We start from the raw sequence: 17,076 nt of genomic DNA, 5'->3' as shown, positions 1-17,076 counted from the left end.
CTTATATGCTATTAAGAAAAGTAGGACTTACATGCTATTAAGCAGAACTTAATGGAACTTATATGCTATTAAGAAAAGCGGGACATTGACATATGTTCAAGATTTTCATCTACATGATTTATAAAAGTAAACAACCTAAATAATCTACCTACTGAATATGATGAAGTTAATATTTGATCGAAAAAATATTTTTAAAGTAAATATGTAATTTATCTTTACTTTAAAAAGCTTATTTATTCTCTACTCATGGCAGAAAACAACCTATTAAACTGCACAACTTTAAGCAAGACATGTCGACTTTTTTCCTACTTCAATTACTACTTTTGAACCTGCTCTAACCTTAAGAACCAGGTGTAATGGTCCTTGGCTACTGTAACAAAGACGATTGAGCCATGATGTGTTCTCCTGGACTCTCACATTTATGTAACATGTTTCTATTAGAACAAATATCCTATGGGGTAGATTTCAAAGACAAGCCATGCTTACAACTGGCCCCATCAGGCAGAGAAACATGTTCCCCTTCTTGTTACAGATACTGTGTAGAACATTTGAAAAGCACTGCTTCTTTAATTTTTAAAGTCCCTTTATTCTTCTTTTTTATAGTTAGCACTGATATATTTATTAACATTTATGTTTATCTTTTTTCTAGTATTAGAAGGAAAACAGGTAACAAATAAGTGTGAACTCGAACCCATGTATTCCTTATCTTTATTCATGTATATTACCCTTTATAAATTATTAGCCATTTTCTTACTTATTTTTTAAATTTAAGAAATGATTTTCATTCCTCCCTCCCCCCTCCCCAGGTAATCATCAGTCCATGAGTCTGTTTGTCCTGTTCATTTGTTATAAAATCCCTTTATTCTACCTTTTCTTTTTCATTAAGAAAAAAACTTTATAACAGTCTACAAGCAGTTTGTGTAAAGAAGCAAGAAGAGTGGAAAGCTATAAACGCAGGATGTCTGAGACCACCATCTCCAGCTATTCTTAGCATCTGGGTTTTTAGGTATTATATTATTATGAGGTCAAAAGTGCCTTTCCAAAAATCCATACCTGGGAAAGGATTTTCCCATTTTAGGTCAGCAATAAGCCTAATTTCCAGATAGTACAACTCAGATGTGATAACGCTAACATCCGTTAATAAATATATATGAAGATCTTGTGTGAAAATTATGCGTCTTAAAATCTGTGGCCTCAACAAGAGGCAGACAATGGGCAAACTACTCCAATTTCACGTATCAAGAGACTGAATGGAATAAATTGACATCAAATGCCTCCTAATATGATGTGAATACAGTCAAAAATATTGTAATAACTAGGTATAGTGTCTCCAATGGGTACTAGAGTTATCGAGGCGATCACTCTGTAAGTTATATAAATGTGTAATTGCTATGCTGTACACCTTAAACTAATATAATATTGTATACCAATCTACTATAACTGAAAAACAAGGAAATTATTTTAAAAAACAAATGCCTTCTAATATGATGCATTAAGAAGAGCACAATACCACTTCTGTGATATTACACTGCCAAAAAAAAGCAGAGCCTGAATCTAAACATGAGGAAACATAAACCTAAACTGTGGAATAGTCAACAAAATAAACTATACTTTTAAAAGCAATCAAAGTTATGAAAGACAAACGAAAAACCAAGGAACTGGCCCAGATTAAAAGAGACTGAAGACACATGATAACTGACTGCAACATATTATCCAGAATTTACTTCTGCTATAAAAAACACTAGACAACTGACAAAATCTGAATAAAACCAGATGATTAGAAAATAGAATTATATCAATTTTAATTTTCTGGTTTTGATAACTATACAGGGGTTATGTAAGAGAATGTCTTTATTTTTAGAAACACTAACTTTAGTATTTAGGGCACAATGTCTACTTCTTACCCTCAAACAGTCCAGTTAAAATAAGGGGCCGGGGTGGGGGTGGTGGGGTGGGGGTGGTGGGGTGTGTGTGTGTGTGTGTGTCTGTGTACACACACTGTTAACACTTGCAGTATCTGGGTAAACTCCTTCGTAATATTCTTGCAATTGTTCTGTAAAGTGAACTTATATCAGAATAAAAAGGTCTGTCTGATCTCAGAAGCTAAGCAAGGTTGGGCCTAGTTAGTATTTGAATGGGAGACCACCTAGGAATACCAGGTGCTGTAGGCGTTTAAAAAAAAAAAAAAAGCTGCCCTCAGAAAGGCACCAATCTGATTAAGTTGCTGGCCACAGAAACTGGTGGTGGTGACAACCCTATCAAAAAACATTAATGAGAGGTGACACGCAGAGACTCTATGGCTAGCTTTTATGTTCTTAAAAATATTTAAGCATCTCTTGCTGTAAATTTAAAATCCGATAATACCCACTGTTGGTTTACAGTGGAGAAACCAGGAACTCTCAAGTACTACTGAGAATTTAAATTTGTACAATCTTGTTGGAAAGCATTTTGGCAATGTCTGTTATAATTCAGATACACATTCCTTCGAATCTCTAACCATTGCAATTCTGGAAATTTATTATATAGGTAGACAATGTGTGACTGTGCAAAAATATGCATACAAAGATATTCAATAAAGCATTATCTGTATTAACAAACAATTAAAAATTCATGTGTGCAATTAGGAATGGACTGCTGGTTACATAGCACCTCCCAGCAATGCCTATATATTCACCCAAAAAAAGCTATCCAATTAATAGCATTAATTTTAAATGAGGAAATAAGATCTAGATTTTCACCCCCTTCTCCAAAGTGCATATAAATAACACACGCATACACCCTACAAACAATTATTAGTGATAATGGTAGGCAACAAGAAAAAATTCTATTTTGTTCTAAAATGCATTATATGGCAGGTGTTTTATTATTTACTAATTAAGTTTGGCTTAGGTAAATAGCAAAATGAAACTGCATTCTCTAGACATCAACTGAAGGCCACTCACACACCAATCTAGAATATAGGTGAGCTTAAAATAAAAACGGAGACAGGCACATTAAGAATTTACCCTCAAAACTTAATGACTTGTGCTCTGCTTTTCTTTAAGTATATTACTTTAATTTAGACATATATTTATATTTATTTATATATGTTTTTGGAACGAATGGCAGGCTTTGGAAAAGTAGCTCTTTCCTGGACTTTATTCCTACTGTCTCTAAATTCTATTTTAACACCAAAATTTTAGAAGGTTGTGCTTTCCAGTTCTTGCCTGCACCATTCTATGATATATGTATTTCACATTTTAAAAAATTAAATATTAAGTCAATGAGGCTGTAAGTCCTGATAAAACTGGTTCTCTTTCCTCTCCATCCAAATTGCAGATCAGCTATTCCAACAATCTTCTCTCCTATTTAGAAGGCAAAAATTTAGGATCACTATGGTCCTCAGTGTTTGACAAATCATCTATTAAAAAAATCGCTAATTATGAAGTGTAATGGAAAAATACTGAACATGTACTAGGATTAGAATGTTCTTATTGTTAATTTTAAAGATGGCAGTCCTTTGTCTATCTCTAAACTAAAACTTCATCTATAACTAAAACTTTGTCTATCTATAACTAAAACTGAGATGAATAAGGAGAAAATGGTATAATTGTTTTCCTAGACTCTCGTTCCTTTTTCTTTCATTAATTGTCTAAACGCATTTAAGTGCCTATTGTGTGTTAGACACTGTACTAGAAGCTTGGAACACACAGCAGCAAATAAGAAACATGGTCCCTATCCCTACTGAACACACCGCAGTGGCACTACTGGAGGGCTGGCATCAGGCTACAAACTGTGCATGCACATCACACTTCATACATATATCAATCTTATAAGGTAGGTACTATTATCCTCATTATACAGATGAGAAAACCAGCTTAGAAATTATCTTGCCCAGGCTCACATTAAGCTCACATAATAGTGAATTTGGTCCAAAATACAATTGGAGTATAATGTTCATGGTTCCCCATATATTCTGCATTGAGATAGAATTTAATTGTAGCCCACTTCTGGATACTAACATGTGAAGAGGGTACCCAGGGTATGAATTTTTATGACAGAATTATAAAGTGCCCTAATTGATCCTAAAACTATGATGTTCCATAGATTTGGTTTGCTTCAGTGAGGGGTCAACAAAAAAACCTGAAAGGAAACCTTTCATTACCTTCCCAATATTTCAGCTACTGACTAAATTTTATGAGTAAAGGAAATTTTTCTTTGATTACTAGAAAGTGAGGAAAATGTTTTCTAAAGCTATAAATATATGAAGTTCAGGAAATCTAAGGACATCTGCTGCTTTGGGAGCCACACCTTGGCTACTGCATACAAATAAATATAGACATGTTTGTGGGCACATATGTGTATGTCATAAATTTGAAAATTACTCTTGTGTTTTTCCCTGCACCAGGGGAGTATGCTACAATTGCAGTGGGAACTATTAAAGTCTAATGACTTCAGTGTTTACACTATCAATCATTTTCTATAAAGTACATTTTTTTTCTGAGTTGAAAAGGACCAAGAAACTACACAGACATCTTGAGTTTAACAAAGAGGTTTTGCATTCTTATTTTCTGTTGGTAGAAATTACAGACACAGTACCAGCTAACCACCATCAAACCATGTTTGGCCAATCTCCTCGACAGCAAACCTCTAACACATAGCTTGGTACTCTAAAGTATTTGAATTTGGCAGTGCATTTGCCTTTTATTTTCCCTTTAAATAATGCAGACCAACATTTATGGATGGGACTAATGCATGAAGGAAAGGCTACATACGATTCAGGTTGGTAAAGAGTTAAGCTATTTTAAAGAAGCCTGTCCCTACAGGAAAACAATTAAAAATAATGATTATTATTTTAAAAATGTAAAATAGGACACTGAGTTAAAAGAGAAAATATTCAATAAACAAAAATAATGATCAAAATTCATATGTTTGGAATAGAGAAGAGCTTTCCAAAATGTTTCTAATAACACCATTTCTGCTTGTGTCAATACTCAAAACAATAAATTTCTTTTGAATTGTAATTTAGCTTTCTGTTATCACATCATAGTACAATAATCAAACCTGCATTTGTGGTAAAGCCAAAAACCACTCTGAAGAAGTGGTCTTGACCACAATTCAAAGCTTAAAGAATGGCTTTCTGCCAACGTGTATCTGAGCCATTAACCTGTCACACTGCCTTTATGCACTGATAGGACCCAGAGAGCAGGCCCAGCAGGCTAGTATCTGCTCACTGGAGCTTCACAGGAGGCCCCGGGGTTCTGAAAGGGGTTGATGATACAAAATCTGACAGCAAACTGCTTTGCTTTGGGTGGTACTATAGACAGCGTAATACTTCAACTACCATCTGAGGAGACTCTGCTCAGTACAGGCAAAGGAAAAGTTCTGAATTCCGAATCACCATGAAGTGATTAAAATTCAGATCATCAATAACATGGTGGTGAAACACTAGTACAGGAAAAGGCCTTGGGAGCTTGAGGGTAACAAATAGAAGATAAACTAAGGTAAAAAGCCTCTAGTAGGTATAGATTCCACTTTCAGTTTGGGTCATTCACCCAATGTATTTGACATTTTCCTGTGCTATGAATTTACACCATGCAAACTGCAAAGCTGTTGTGTTACATAGTTAATTTACTAGCTGTCTGGCAGTCAACTGCCCTACATCAAATTGTTTAACTAGAAAACAGAATACTTTTTCTTTAAAGACGAGCTTAGTTGTAGCAACTTATTTCTTAATGTTCCCTTTTCGACAACTTCTACACATACATATTCCTTTAAGACATGTGGTCTCTCTTCTCTACAGTATCATGAACTTCTTCCCCTCATTCTTGCTTTCTGTCACCAGCAATTCATTGACAAATGCCATTGTCAACTGTATTCCCAAATTATCTCCTATATTTTCATTCCCTGATTCCATAAAGTTAAATGAAGCTCTCATTGCTACTTATAACTAGTTTCCTAAACTGGCCTCATACACAGGCATACCTTGTTTTATTTTGTTACTTTACAGGACTCCACAGATGTGGCACTTTTTACAAATTGAAAGCAAGACCCTCCACCAGAAAGACTGCGACTCACTTTATTGCAGTGGTCGGGAATCAAGCCTGCTCTATCTCCCAGATGTGCCTGTAGCAAATGACAAGGAGAGAATTCTGAGATGTCCTTAATTAAATTACAACAGGCCAGAGGGTGGAAGGAGAAGAAAATGGGGTTAACTGGTTAACAACTGCGGTGCAAAACCAAGAAAAGACTGTTCACATTCCTTAGTGTATGTTGGAACTGTTAAAGGTGGCTACTTTCTGAGGTTATCTAAAAAAAGGCAACAGCCAAGAGCCATGGAACCCCAGAACCCCAGGAGCCTCCACTTCTTGTTTACATATGAGCTTTGCAGACTCCAATGCCCCCCCATCCCCTTGGCCAATTCACCTTCTCCCATCCCCTTTGTGTAGTTAATGTAAATTCTTTCAGACCCACTTACATCTTTCTCTCCCGTACTTGATGTATAGAAAGCCTTAAAAAACTTCAGATGAGGGACATGTTTTTTTCCCTAGCCATGCTGCTGGGGGTTAAGACTCCATGCTCCAAGATGGGTCTCCTTTTTTTTTTTTTTTTTGCTAGCAATGGCCTAATAAACTTTCTTTTAATAAAAAGCCTTTCATCTGTAGAAGTTAAAATTTCCGTTTAACACCAAATAGGCAGATTGCAAAAATAGACTATATCTCCTTATATATGCTCCCATTAATTCTCATTAATCTCTAAGAGGTAAGCATTATTTCCAACTTAGAAGGGAAAACTGAAGCTCAGAATATCATAAGGAAGGACTTTCCCCTAATGACCATACTAAGGTTGAAGATAACAAGACCCACAAGACCCACATATAAATATACAAAAAAGCCATTCTCTGGTCCTTTAGCCACTCTACCTTCCAAAATAACGACTTTTTTCTAATTCACTTATAAATCAATGCCAATATACTTTCCCACTAAAATAAACCACCTATCACATGAAAAAATATTTAATGTTTCAGAAAAATCACTTCTTAACCTGTAAACTATTTCTTGGCAAACCAAAACTGTTTAATCCCAAGAAGGAAATGTTGCAGTATCTAACAAGAGAATATGAAAAATGTCACGAGGTTAAATAACCAGGATAATCTGAATCTGTTAACAGTTATAGGAAATACTCAAATTCAGAGGCTTTAAAAACTATAAGAATCCCAGAAATGAAGAAAATGCCAATGTTTCCACAAAAAACTAGAGATGTACAGTGGATTTCTTAGATATAACCTGTATGCTGAGCAATCTTTTTTTAATGGCAGAAATGTATATTAGAGAAATATGGCCAAGGTTCTAAGCTTGTATTATTCACATTAAAGTTGCCTTGAGTGAGTATAATACTAACATCAATTTTTCAAATGCAAGTCTATACACTGTATGGAATCACTAAATGAGTGAATCATAATACCATCTATTTAAAAACAAAAAAGCAACAAAAAATCATAGAATTATAGTTATTAAACTATATTATTTAAATAAACTATTGTGAATTAAACAATGATTATGAGCAAGGTGATTTAAAATGCATAGTAAGTTATTTTCTATAAGAAAGAAAAAAATTATATATAGCCCCCTAGATGAGTTGATACTAACTTTACAAATTTTACAATGAGGAGAAAAAGGAACTATTTTACCAAGTCCAAAGAGCTAAAATGATGATTAATTTCTTCATCTTAATGAAAGGATCTACTTCCCCCATGGAGAACGCCCTTCAAAGATACAACGCTATAGGTTACTGCTGTTACTTGCTCAACAGTAGTAGTGTTCTTTAATAAGGCATGTTAACACTTCAAAAAGATGACTCTCCAATATCTGACAAATTCTATGAGAAATGGTATCAAAATCTAAGTGGAGTTACAAACAATATACCTGAAAAGAGGTCCTTAGAAGTTTACGTTCCTTCATGTAGTTTTGTTGAGTTTAATAAGAAAAAAATTCTGAGATGTTCTAAATTAAATTAGAGTGGCTGGAGAGTGAAAGAGACAGAATAGTAACAAAAGACTCACATTCCTGTTTTGCCTGCTGAAATTTCAGATTAACTTCCAGGTAACTATTTCTGCAGATCCTCCACTTGTTTACACATTCACTTTCTGGACTGCTACTCCCACATTTCTTAGGAGAGGTTATTTCTTTATATGGACTTTGCTGGGCCCCTACACTTTTTCCCACCCCTTGCCTACAGCTCATGCAAATTCAGACTACCTTCTTTCTTCCCCTTTACCCCTCAATAATAAAAAGGCTTATAAAACTCTGGGATTGCTAACATCCTGTCTTTTCTACCTAGCTGCTGACAGTTTAGACTGGTCTCTTGGCTACTAGCATTTTCAGCTCAATAAAACCTTACTTACAAAAAGACTTTCTGCCATGGAAGTTAAAACTTTTTAGTTTAAAACTGAGCAGCCAAGATTTGAAGAAGCAGAAAGGGACACTGCTCTCTCAGTCTGACGTGTGAAATCCACAGAACCCCAAAAGACTCATAAGACCCCAGATGCTCCTCCTTTCTTCTGCCCCTAGGAAGCCCTAGATTGGGGGAACACACCTCTTGTGGTAGGGCCCATGGTTTTATTGGGGGAGGTATTCTCTCATGACAGCATTCCACCACCCCCTCAGTGTCCATACCTGAGACGGTACCACATTTGCACAACAAATGTGAAGGAGAACTCCTAGTTCTTAATTTGACTCATGAGTTTGAGGGAATGCCCTCAATGGTCTTTGTGGTTTATCTTAGTCTGACATAATTGAGAGCTCATAGTGGTATCTTGTGGCTGTATCATGTAATTATTGCTTATCTGTTTCTTGGTTTTGTTTTGTTTTGTCTTTGTCCCAACTGACAAAGGCTATTAGCTTAACGTTGCAAAATGAGAATGGGCTTTTCTACTCCAAAGATAAGAGTAGTCACCAACCCACTGTGATGGGCAACTCACGAAGCAGCACTCCACCAACAGGAAAACGACTTCCCAGCCTGCATCCAAGGAATACAATTTAAATTATGGGATGTCAAAACTCCAAAACTTCTACTGCCACTCCTCCAACACACCTGCCATGCTTAAATAAATAGATAAATGGGATTAATTCATGGATTGAAAAAAAATCTAAATAGGTTAACCTTACTAAAAATGACAAGTTAGACTTGAGAATCTCTTTCTCCCTTCTAAATTTAGATTAGCAGAAGAAAATATTTGTGAACCTAAACTCTTGTGCTTAACGAATGAATACATTTTGAGAGAATTAAAAGTTGGTAGTTTTAAGCTGGTTATTCCTGAATGAAAGGAGACACTCTAAACTGGACAAAAGTTATAGAAAGTTTATTAAAATAAATCTTTTAAAAAAGGAAATTTTATATTTGGTTAAGCTGAATAAGATAAGAATGCACTTAAATAAGTGAATTTAAATGTCCAAACTAAACTGATACAAAATAAGAGTTTGGTTCTTTTTCACTGTTAAAAAGTCGGTATTTCCCCTATTTATTTTGTTCCAGATAAAATATTATGAAAAAGATTTCTACCTAGAAAGCAAAGATTGTTTTATTAAAATAGTTTTGTATTTTATAACTGAAGGTTTTACCAACAATAGTTAACCTGTATTTTTGTTTGATATCTTTTGTCACTCTGGGTAAATGAATAATTTAATATTTCATAATAAATGATCTTTCAGTCAAGTATGTTTGACAAACCTCCTAGGGTTCAAGTTTTAAAAGGAGACTTTAACCTGCAAATGACTCTGGGCTATTCCACTGGGCCTCCGGAATGCCATTTGTTCTCTCCTTATAAAAGAGAAAATTTAAACCAATTAGGCCTATTTGATACACTAAAATTATAGGGAAAGGTTTGTCAAATAAATAATAATTATGTTGTATTTTATGCACAGATAATATTTTCATTTGTAATTCTAAACTTTTATCTCAAAACGTCAGAAAAAGCAAATTTCTTTGTCAACAGCACTATAATCAGATCTGTAACCATGTCGTTTTAATGTTTTTTGTTTTTTGTCATTTACAGCCATTGTTTTACTCTGATGCTTTTGCAAATGTTTTCTCTTCAGAAAGATCCATGGAGAAGACTGACTTATTCTAAAATACAGGTTTCTGAGAATAAATTTTCGGACCATATCTTTAAACTAGATGAAGACGTACAGGACTCTAAAAACTGGATTCATGAAATACTGGCAAATGACCAAGATAAACAAGAATTAATTATGGGAATGAATGACTGAGGATAATTATTTTTATGCCTTTTTTTGAAATATTGCTGATTTTAAAAATCTTTTGTTACTTATGACAGAGCAATTTGGTAAATTATACCTTTGTGAGATATTTATTTATATTTTTCTCCCTACCTGATCCCTCCAGAATTTCTTAATAAGTATTACTTTCAAAGAAATATGGTTATTTATAAACATTCAGTAAGAATCTATTCTCTTTACAAAAGGAAGCAATTAGAAACTGGTTTTATTACTAACTAAGGCCATGACTGGAATGTCATGTTTGAGCAGGTTTAGAAGAGCCTATGTGATCAACTGCTATTCTTATTGTGTTTATACAAATAATCAGGCCAAATTAATTGAAACTAGACTTATGCAAGAAATAAGTCTTAATTTGGCAATATTTGATTAAATGATGGTGAAAAAAATGTGTTTCAACAGAAACTATAATCATACTTATGGATATTAGATTTTAGTTAATTGTCTTCAAAGTTTTATTTTTCAACTATAAACTGGACTGCATTCAGAATTCTAATTTTCTTAAATATTAGGCTATAAATCTCCAAATTAATGTTTCATTTTTCTACCATCCTTTGACTTGTGATCACTGAGAACTAAAACATTTTCTTCTGAGTCTTACAATTAAATTACAGCTAGACGACTTGATACAGACTTCAGAGAAATCGCCACAACAGCTCATGCTAAACAACCTCAGTGAGATGCTGCTACTTAAGCCACACAGGGAGTTTACCTGATCACCTGCTGACATCACTGCATTCCAGAAGAATCTATTAGACTGTCACTGCCTGCCTTCACTCCAGCAACAGAAGCTTTGAGCCTTATAGCTAGAAATCTCGACTGATAGCCTTACAGACTCAAAAACATTTATAATTTACTTTAATCATTAAAACTTTTTTTTTGTTTCCATAGAAAATACCTCTGATTTAGAAGCCTAACTGCTTACAGTAACCTTTTAGTTGGTTGCCATCAGGGATAGTACATTATTTAGAAAGCTATTACAAGTTGATTCAATACTATGCCTTTTTGATCATTATAATTTTTAAATGCTGTATCTGTTGCTTCTCTCAATTATGTAGATCCATAAATCATGTCCCAGCTAACATTATGCTTGCTTGATAGACTGAATTAGCCACCTATACCTTTTCCAGAAGTCACTCTTCAAAGAAATCGAAATTCTCATCACTGGTTAACTGATAACACTCTCACCCTCTTGCGGCCCATAAATGGACTCAGACATCTCATTACCTGACATAATCCTCGGATTTCCCTTCTCCGTAGGACCCGACCCACCATCCAAGAATAAACCTTCCTAACAATGTGGGACAATGCCCTGAACATAAAAGGGCCACTTAAGTATAATGAAAATCATGCAGACATTCTATAGTGATGCTTTCTTCAAAAGATCCAGATGAAGAGGGGGAAATGATAAGAAAAAAATTCTTGAGATGTTCTCAAGAATTAGATTACAGTGGCGAAAGAGACAGAACTTAACAAAAGACTCCTTGCATTCCTGTTTTGCTTGTTGGAATTTTGGATTAATTTCCAGGTGGCTACTTCCCCATTCCCCGGATCCTCTACTTGTTTACACTTGGGCTTTCCGGACTGCTAAGCTAACCCCAGCCACTCTAGAGGAGTGGCCATTTCTTTATGTGAACTGCACCCTGCTAGCCATGCCTCACCCTTTTCCCACTTTTTTGCCTATAGCTCGTGTAAATTCTTTTTCTCCCTTTCGCCCTTCTCCTGGGTAGTTTAGACTTAATAACAATAATCAAATGCTAATTTAAGACCTCTTATGTGTATGCTGATAATAATAATGCAGTTAACTTCTAAACTTTTAAAATGGTAGCAGCTCCTAGGTTTGAAGGAAAGTTTAAGATTGAAATTAAACTCTCAATGCTAAGTATAAATTTTAACTTTGGAATGAAAATCAAAATCATTTCAATTGTTGATTGTTTCTTTTTCTTTTTTCCTGGTTATCTATCAATGCCTTGGTTTGATTCTATTCCTCAAGAATTAATTCTAGAGGTCTGGCCATTATACCAGCAAGCTGTTTACTCTGGAAGAGGAATACTACTTGTCCTGGGTCAGCCTTCTTTGACTTCCTAGGTCCACACTTTATGCTATTTTCATAGCATCTTCACTTGGCCTGACTGGTTCTCAGACTCAAAAGCACTGTTCATATACTATTCTAAACAGGAAGAATGTAGAGCAAATGTTCTTGTTTGTTCAGGTTGAATGTAAATATGGAGAGGGGACTGAGGGATGGTAAGGAGGAAAAGAAGAAAGAACATTAGAGTATAAGAGCAATAAAAAAGAAGAGAAAAAAAGGTTGCTTGAGGAAGTACAGAAGAAGAGAGATTAAAGTAGAAGAAAAATAAAAGAGCACAATGGAGTGTCTAGAGACCATAAAAGGGTAATTGTCCACTTCCTAACCAACCAGATGTGGTCAATCCCAAATATGGAAATGTTTCAGTTCAAATACAGAGCTTATTCTTATGTGGGATATGAGAACAGATCATAATCATTCTTGTCCAGATCACAATCATTCTCGTCCTATAAAAAATCTTATACTTGGCTATTGGGTATCTACCATTTGTAAATAAAATCTGCTGAATTCACATATTACCAAATTTTGTTGCCCCAAAGTCCAGGGCTTTCTAACAACAACAAAAACCACTCTGACCCTTCCCTAGTTATTCTAGAGGTTCAGTCTCCACATCTGCAAAATAGGAATCTTAATTCTAACAAACTGGAGAGCTGTGTGAAGACTGAGTTAATACAGGTAAAACACTTGGAGAAGCATTTTCTAAATACAATGTTCATTAAATGTTAGCTATTATGAACTCAGATTTTCTTGGCCTTGATTTAGACTTACAAACCCCAACTCAAGAAAGGGCTCAGTAATGACCAAACTGTAAAAATTAAGATCAAGTTCATTTCAAAATAAGATTATTTCCTTAAATATAAGCTCATTCTCTCCATACATAAATTAAGAAGTAGGTAAGAAAGATATACCCTAATCTACCGAGATAGGACAGAGAGATGTCTTAAAAACCCAGTATCAAAAGTTTATTCATTTAAGAAATATTTTCTGAGTACCAGCTATTGACTAGCCTGTTCCAGGGGTGGGTGTACAGGAGTCAGTAAAATTTGCATAACTGAGGGGAAAGGACTGGGGGCGGGGGAGGGGGGGCAGGGGAGTTGAAAATTGCCTCCCTGCATAACAGGCAGAACAGTGGAGTCTATCTGCTCCAAGTCGCCCTTATTTTTATATAGACTTATGTTACTTGCCTCTGCCCCTGAGCTAGACTTGCTCATAGGTTAGTTTTCCCACAGGAATTTCAACAATAAAAGATAGTTTTAATAAAGGTAAATTTTATGCACATTTGATTAATCTGTTTTGCTGCTTGCTACCACCAGTACTTCTAGTACATTTTTAAACATCTTCATTTACCCATTGTTGTAAAACATAAAAGTAGCACGTTTTCAGTCTATATGTTGACATGATAGTTAAAAGAACACCTGAGGACTTATTTGTACTTCCCTCTTCATCAGCTAACAATGCCTCACAGAGCTCACTCATAGAAATGTGTAAGAATTTGGTTGCATCACTGATAAGGTATCAAAAGGAAAGCTGTACTCATTTAAGTGACAAGTTAGGCATTCTGAAGAAAGAATACATGCACATTTCCTGCTCATTTACATACTCTCCTCATAATCCCCTGAGGGTACAACAGTAAAAAATAAACTGACTTCACTGTATTTTTCAAAAAGAGAGACCTTGATTTTCATGACAATTACTGACACAGCATATTCTACTTTTCAGTTAGGTTCATACTTAAAACAGGGTTTTAAAGCACTCTTTTAATAAATACCCTAGATCCCATAGACTTGCAAAAATAGTATTGTTTTAAATACAAATTAGCATGAGAAAGTGCCTAATGCTAACGATTTAAATTTTTAAAATTTTGTTATCTTTAGAATTTAAAACATCTTTTTCAAATAGTGTCAAAGCAGATAATCTTCATTCTTGAACGGTGCTTTTGACTTGTTTTTAATAAACAAACGTATACTGGAAACATATCTAATTATTAACGTAAATTAATGCTAGCCTCTTTCTTCTAAACCTAGATGGGTGGTTAGGTTCTGCCTCTGGCCACTGATCTCAATTCTGGGCCAATAAACTAGAATGAGTTTAAGTTTCCTTCTAAACCACACCTTGGGAGAAAAAAAAATCTGCCAAAGAACACAAATTGCTCTCTTGCATGATGATAATCAAGAAAAGGGACAGTTTTGAAGAAAAAATAAATATAACACAGGAAACCTTGTACTCTCAACAGGATAAATAGCATGAGGTAGAAAATGATGAAGTTGGGAGGAAATATGACTGAAATAATGACAAAAAGCCAAGTGATGCTACTGATACGAGGAGAACTGGACAGTCTGAAAGTAGATGAAGTGGAGTGGGGATGGTGAGGGAGGCGGTGTAGGGTAACATATAGAAAAAAGGAATTCAATTTTCCCACTCTCTGAATCCACCACCAGCAACATATGCCTGTATACAATGGTACAAAGACAAGCAACCGTTATCAGGGTAGTTAACGGAAAACCACTGGTTAAGGAGTTATTACTTTATCTTCTGTAATTTCAAAATATGATATCTACTTAGCATAATATCCTCTAGGTCCATCTCTAAAGAACAAAATAAATGAACAAACGAATCAGAATCAGACTCATAGACAGAGAACATTTTGATGATTGCCAGACAGGGTTGGAGGGTGGGAGCTGGGTATAAAAGATGAAGGGATTAAGAAGTACAAACTGGTAGTTACAAAACAGTCACAAGGATGTAAAGTACGGCATGGGAAATATAGTCGATAATACTGTAATAACTACGTATAGTGCCAGGTGGGTACTAGACTAATCAGGGGATCACTTTGCAAATTATGTAAATGTCTAACCACCTGAAACTAATATAAAAAATACTGAATGTCAACTCTAATCGAAAAATAAAATAACATGATTTCTAAATTTAGTATATCATACACAGTTCAGAGCAGGAACTATGTATATTTGATTCAATTTCAAGAACTTGTAGAGAAAGATGAATTGTGCTTATTATCTTTGGCCTTCTACTTTGGCAAAGTTATGCCATTTTCAACTCACAAGTGTAGAAAACTAATGTACAAATTCCATTGTTGTGAAACAATTTACCGGAAATCTTCATTCTCTTACTGTTTTCTAGAGGAGAAGAAACTATATTTTAGACACAATCTTAAAACATGCATATCACTCTACTTGACAAAACAGCTTTTGTTAATGTCACTCAAAAGTCACTGCTATTATGTCTTAGTCTACTCCACTCCTTAGAAAATCTCCTGCAATAAGCTTCACTTCAAATGAAAAGGACAGTGGGGGGATCCCTGAAGGTGACAGAGCATGGCATGTCATTAGAAGCCATAGACTGTAACCTATCCTGGTCATTTCTCAGCTACGCAAAATAATATAAAACTATCACTGCTGAGGGACATCTGTGACTACAGAAGGCATATACTTAGGGGAACTAAAATGATCCACTCAACATATACATAAGTGTATAATACTGTTTTCTACATTTGGTACACTCTGATATTATTTTCTATTCTAATAACATGTCTTGCTGCTGACTATAACTCACTAAATCGACTTCTTGACCCACTTGACTTAGGATAAGAGGATCACAGATAAATTACCAGTCTATAGTGATCATCTTTCACTGATGAGAAAAAGCCCAAAGAGTTGAAAACATCAGTCAAATAGTGATTGTTTATTTAATTCTAGAAAGATCACAGGAGAAAGTGTAAGACTCAGGATAAGAAAAAAGGTAATAGTACCCTACTCTCCCAAAGAGGTTCCTATTCTGGCATTTAACAATCATCACCACTTTTAATCTAACGCTGGCTTCCTACACACTCAACCCTAAATGGTTTTTATTATTATTTGTTTCACACACACAAAATGTAATATATAAATTATAATTACACTCACGTTATATTTTTAATATATAAATTTATATATCTTTTCCAGATCTTTCTTACGACCTGTCAAAATAACAACCTAAGTATTAGATCTGAAACACAGATCTAATCTGACAGTTGGCCCAAGTCTAAGCTAACCACTAAGTTATAAACTCTTCCAAAGAAGAACAGGAGTTCCCAACTCTAGCTGTGCATTAAGAATCCTCTACGGCAGCGGTCCCCAACCCTTTTGGCACCAGAGACCAATGCTCCTATGAGAATCTAATGCCTGATGACCTGAGGTGAAGTTGAGGCAGTGATGCTAGCGCCACTCAAAAGCTGCTGTTATTATATCCTAGTTTACTCCACTCCTTAGAAAATCTCCTGTAATAAGCTTCACTTATTACAGATGAAGAAAATACAGATGAAGCTTCTCTTCGCCAGTGGCTGACCGCCTGATGTACGGTTTGCTTCCTAACAAGCCACGGACTGGTACTAGTCGGTGGCCTGGAGATTCAGAATCCCTGCTCTATGGAGTTAAAACTGAACAAGCAGATACCCAAGTGCTGCCTCAGAGATTTCTGAAGTTGAATTAGCAAATATTATAGAGAAATATATATCGTAAGCACTGTATAAAATATCATACATTATGTCAAAAAAGACCTTTGTGGACAGTAGGTACTATTATTATATGCCATCAGACATAAAACACATGGTTCAAATGAATGAATACCTTTGTTAATAAGTGGCTGACTTTACCATGTAACTTGATTACGACACTGTCATTATAGACTAGAATTTAATATAAAGTAGTTTTACCTTAG

The 17,076-nt window shown here is 35.0% G+C and overlaps 1 protein-coding gene across 6 annotated transcripts in view; it reads right to left on the bottom strand.

The window, feature by feature from the left end:
- RBPJ (recombination signal binding protein for immunoglobulin kappa J region) overlaps window positions 1-17,076 on the bottom strand; it is a 96,920-nt gene that overhangs the window by 45,590 nt on the left and 34,254 nt on the right. The window lies entirely within an intron of this gene.

This window comes from Rousettus aegyptiacus, unplaced genomic scaffold (genome assembly GCF_014176215.1).
Source record: "Rousettus aegyptiacus isolate mRouAeg1 unplaced genomic scaffold, mRouAeg1.p scaffold_m13_p_10, whole genome shotgun sequence".
NCBI lineage: Eukaryota > Metazoa > Chordata > Mammalia > Chiroptera > Pteropodidae > Rousettus > Rousettus aegyptiacus.
Note: the sequence above shows the minus strand (reverse complement) of the source record. Positions and strands in the feature narration are given on the sequence as shown.